This window comes from Nicotiana tabacum, chromosome 8 (genome assembly GCF_000715075.1).
Source record: "Nicotiana tabacum cultivar K326 chromosome 8, ASM71507v2, whole genome shotgun sequence".
Lineage (NCBI taxonomy): Eukaryota > Viridiplantae > Streptophyta > Magnoliopsida > Solanales > Solanaceae > Nicotiana > Nicotiana tabacum.
The window spans coordinates 60,928,780-60,933,979 of NC_134087.1; the positions used below are offsets into that span (position 1 = coordinate 60,928,780).

Here is a 5,200-nt window from a genome sequence, read left to right on the forward strand (position 1 = left end):
AAAACCTAACCCTAATTTTCTTCTCTGTGTGCGAAGTAGATCTCAGCTCTTTTCGCCGTCCTTGTCTCCAGAGCTCCCAAAGCGCCATGTAAGTTTGCTATTCTCCGCGGATAAAACCAAAAAAAAAAAAAGATGAAGGAGAATGAATTGTGACATTCTGTTCTTTTTTTTGCTTGGATATACTGTAATTTTCATTTGTCAGCTATTTATCTTCCTAGGCTGTTGGTGTTAGGAGTCAATAACGATTCATAATAATGGTGATCTGTGATTTTAGATTTTATCGTACGGTTTGAATTATTGGAAACGACAGTTTTGGGTGCGAAGAAAGTTGTGAATTAGGAATTGGTGATTTGGGTCTAATAGATCTCTATCTTTTGGTTAGGTGATAGTGTAGTTTAGTTTTGTATAAACGGGTTTTGTTTTTTGTTCCATTTTTTCTTGTATGATCTTGATGCCTGCTGTTTTAGCTGCGAGAGGCTGTAGATAATGAGTGTGTCCCTCTGTTTTACGTATATGCTTAGTCCTGAGCTGATATTTCTCCAGGTCTTTGCATTGGTTGTTGTACTTTAATTTTGTTGTGAAATGCTCTTCTTGGTACTCTGTTGTTGTTAAAGATATCAATTGATCCTGATTATTGCATTGATTTGGAACAGAATTGTGGTAGAAGATGGTGAGAGTTAGTGTGTCGAATGATGCTCGTAAGAGCATGTACAATGCACAAGAGGGGAAGGCGTCAAGTCATGATTAGACCTTCTTCCAAAGTCATCATCAAGTTCCTCATTGTCATGCAGAAGCATGGTACTTTAGCTTGTTTACTTTATCTTCTAAGTTATTATTCCCTAGCCTTGTTGTTTCTTACATTTGCTATCTTTATGTGTAGGGTACATTGGAGAATTTGAGTATGTTGATGTTCACAGGTCAGTAAAAATTGTAGTTGAATTGAATGGTAGATTGAACAAGTGTGGTGTCATTAGTCCTCATTTTGATGTTGGAGTTAAGGAGATTGAAGGATGGACTGCTAGGTTGTTGCCTTCCCGACAGGTATCTACCTTGCATCCTTGCTGTGCAGCTCATAAGATCATTTTGTGTGATGCTTTCTTTTCACTCATACAAATTATGTTCAGGAAAATTATATGCATTTATTCCTTTTTAAAAGTTATTGGAAGAATGTTTATAATTAATCATAACTAGTGGAGGTTTTTGGAATGGCCATAGGAAAGAATATGTTATGAAGCTATATTAGTAGCTAGTACTTGCTCAGTCAAATTCACCTGTTAATTACATTATAATGAAAATAGAAATTGTAGATTTTGGCGTCCCTATGTAGATGTAGTGCAATGACTAATTGTTTTCTTTTGTCTCTTGTATTACACTGAGTTTATCTGGTACTGAAGTATTTTGTTTGAACTTGCAGTTTGGATACATTGTACTGACCACATCTGCCGGTATCATGGACCACGAGGAGGCTAGAAGGAAGAATGTGGGTGAAAAGGTTCTTGGTTTCTTTTATTAAGCTCCTTATGTTGACAAGGATGAACACCCAGTTTTGGTGTAATTCGGCCTTCATTACAATTGAAATGGTTCTAAGTTTGATTTGAGTTTTGTTTCCCTTCAATTGTCAGTGGGGATATTATCTGCATTTCGTGGACAAGATTATCAGTACTGTAACTTATATCCAATAGAAGTTAGAAGCCTTCTTAAAGCGCTTGTCATTTTGATCACTTCGTAAATGGTTTGTAATCTTTTGTTGTGTCAATTGTTGTTAGATGCCTTCTTAAAGCGCTCTCCAGCCCTCAAGCTTCGTGAAGCCATCTGTATGTTATATGCTCAGTTGGTGCTTTAGTGTAGGCGTCAAGGTACTTAGTTGTGCACATCTTCACCCATGGGTTCAGTTTCTAAGAGATAACATATGTTTGATAGAGTGACGATAAAAAGTGGTATATTAGTTGTTGAGAAAATGTCATGACTGAACTTTTTCTGAGTGAGTAAAAAAGTTGAAATTTAGTATCAGTATTGCGCAAGAGTTAGACAATTGAAATTTAGAATGCGTAAGCTCGCTACTGAAACTTCAAAATTGCATTTTTTCCAGCCAAAATTAGAAATTTAAAATACCTTTTGAACTTCATTTACATGATTTTATTTTCGTTCATATAGTTTAATTGTTCTTCCATGCGTTTGTACCAATAATTATTTATCTAAAGACATTTTCTTACATTATATTTCCTTTTTTAGTTTTTCTTTATTCTGTGCTTTCTTCTTTTGACTACTCGACGACAACCTTCGGGAATTATTTGTTTTGAGCCTCTCCATATGGTTCTGAGTATAACACAATGACATCCGCAGTGGAGCAACTATTTATTATTTATCTAAAATGAATAATACATAACATCTTGAATTGAATATACAAAATTTATTAAGTACACAATATTTTGGATTTGCAGAAATGCAGGTTAAGGTTGCGCACAACAGATCCTTATGGTCCGGTCCTTCTCCGGACCCCGAGCATAGCGGGTGCAGTAACTGCCCTTTTATGCAGATTATATAAAAAAAGCAATCACACAACAGTTTGATTAAATACACAAAAAGCTTTAAAAATTATACTACATGTCATACCAAATGAATTTTTCAGGACACAAAGTACAAATAACAAAATTAAACCACAACATCATTTTGCAATTAACAAAAAGCATAGTCCCTTCGTTCTTCAGTCTCTTATACTGATTATTTTTTCCTTCAATCAAATGAATTTCCTCTGCAACCGATTGTTCTTTTCTTCGGCTTCTTTGAGATTCTCCTTCAATGCATCAATATCCTTTTCCACATTGTAATATTTCTCTTCGGTTTCTTTTCATATTCTGCAGTACCTTTGAAATAATCTCACAACACTAATTTATAGTAATCATGCTGCCATGATTCATCGTATTATTTCTCAAAATTACAAGGATCTTCATCCTACACACAAGAACAAATAACAATATCTGTGTATCAGCTCCTACTGAACAGAATTAAACGATAAAACATAAAATCTGCATCGTTACTCACAAGATATTTATATGCCCAAAATCTTCGACCCAGAATGAATTTACACCATGTAATCTTCAACACTGCATGTTTTCCACATAAACACTTTGGGGTCGTTTGGTAGGGTGAGTAAGAATAATGCTGAATAGGGTGTATTAGTAATGCTGGTATTAGTTATGCTGACATATTTCTTATCTATTGTTTGGTTTGATATATTAAAGCATTGCACAATTTCTAAAAGAATTGTTTGTTTACAAAAATGTCCTCAAAACCAGTCCATCACTCTAACTTTTTAAAAGAAACATATGTTGAGAAATGTTTTTATATGAAAAAACTTTTAAAAAATTATTTGATTTGTCTACCTATATTGTAATATAGAACTAAATATTTATTTATAAAAAAGAATATATGCTAAGTATTTATTTATTTACTAGGGAATAATTTTATTTTTCATAATTTGGATTATTTAAACTTGCATTAATATAATAACAAGCATATTTTCATAAAACATAAATTTTGAAGGACAATTTTGTCTTTAACTAAGCTAATGCATGCATTAAAATCCATTGCATTGTTAATACCATGGTTTTCTATGCATTAGTTATGCATAGGATAATACCAAATACAATGTATAACTAATGCTTGCATAACTAATGCATAGATTAAAAATATCTACCAAACAAGGTATTATTAATACACAAAGCTAATGCATGCATTATTTTATCTAATGCATCTTACCAAACGACCCCTTAGTGTTGCCAATTTTTTCATTGTCATACCCCTTTTTACTCCAGCAAGATATGTATTATGGATTGTTGTGGGTTAAAGAGTTTTTCCGCGTAAGGTCTTGTGAAATTAACGGCGGAGAGCTGGTTGTGTATAAGTTTGAAATGGGTATATAGTAAATTCAAAACAGATTTATGAATTATTTGACCTCTCAATTCATTCAACAGAATAATGACCATATATCAATATATAGTCTTCCATTACTGATCAGTTGTCAAAGTGTTGATTATAAACTAATGGACGACGTGAGTCTATTTGATAAGGATTTCTATGATCTATTATGTCCTAGTATTCGAGTAACTGAGCAAATTGCTGAGCAGAAAATCTGCAGAAACCCAAATGTGCAATGATGAAGAAGATGAGAAATAAACATTTACCACACGAACAGATAACACAATATATCCTTAAACGTAATGCCCAATCCAATGTACCACAAATTTCATCTCCAAATCGACAAATCGAAAACTTCGAGCTCCCTCTCTAGATCTCCAAATCGATGGCCGTGTCTTTGAGATGAAGGGGGAAAGAAGGGAGCAGGTCCAGCTGACCTACGACGAATGAAAGAAAAAGCAAGCTTCAATGGAGGATTTTCGGGCGGATTTGGAACAAAATGGGTTTTGGGGAATGCGGAAGTGAATGTTTTTTTTTTTTTTTTTTAAATTCAAGAAATGGTAATAATAAATTTATATAGGTTGGCCAATGTGTAATAAGTAAAACTTTGGGGCTGCAAGCTGAACTTTCTCCTTCACCTTTTTATTAACCCAAATTCAACATTAATACTAATTAAATAAGGTCTTTTGAACAATAATTAAGACTTGAAGGTCTTTTGACAATTTAAATTTGAAAATGGGTCATTTACCCAGCTTGCCCTAGTTACTCTTGAAAGTAAAGAGCATCATATTGATAGGACATGTAATTGAAATCTTCCGACGACATGGACTTCTTCTACTAGTTGAAGATCAAATATAACAATTTAAGATATTCTTTTCTTTTTTAATATAGGATTTCCCTCAAGGGGATATATTAATAAGTCAAAAGGAACAAAAGAAGGGCATTAACCTAATCTCTTTTTTATCAAGGTTAGAACGGACAAGACTATTCCTACAAAACATAAGGTAGAGAAGGCTCACTCCCATTATAATTGAAAGCATCTAAAAATAAGGATTAAGTTCAAAACTTAGTACCACCAAAAATATTTGTCCCCGGGGTCGAATATGAAGGTGTTTTTCCTAACCCTGATTCTAGTGTTTGGACCATTCCTTCATTGTTCTTCATTGTGGCTGTAATCTTCCGTGGTAAGCTTATAGCTCAACGAAGAAAGCATGGTTCTTGTCATGTTCAACAAGATTGGCTAGGAGATCTGCTGGGATATTTCCTTACCTAAAGATGTGAT

At 33.7% G+C, this 5,200-nt stretch overlaps 1 long non-coding RNA gene and 1 pseudogene across 1 annotated transcript; one reads left to right on the forward strand and one right to left on the reverse strand.

Annotated features, from left to right (window-relative positions):
- The first annotated feature begins 667 nt into the window (after positions 1-667).
- Positions 668-1,721, forward strand: LOC107760534 (small ribosomal subunit protein uS8z/uS8w-like; annotated as a pseudogene).
- Positions 1,722-2,584: 863 nt separating this feature from the next.
- Positions 2,585-3,772, reverse strand: LOC107760535 (uncharacterized). The gene is made up of 2 exons (XR_001642415.2): positions 3,043-3,772; positions 2,585-2,952 (listed from the first exon to the last, which is right to left on the reverse strand). It is a non-coding gene; the product is annotated as an uncharacterized LOC107760535 (long non-coding RNA).
- Between the last annotated feature and the right edge of the window lie 1,428 nt (positions 3,773-5,200).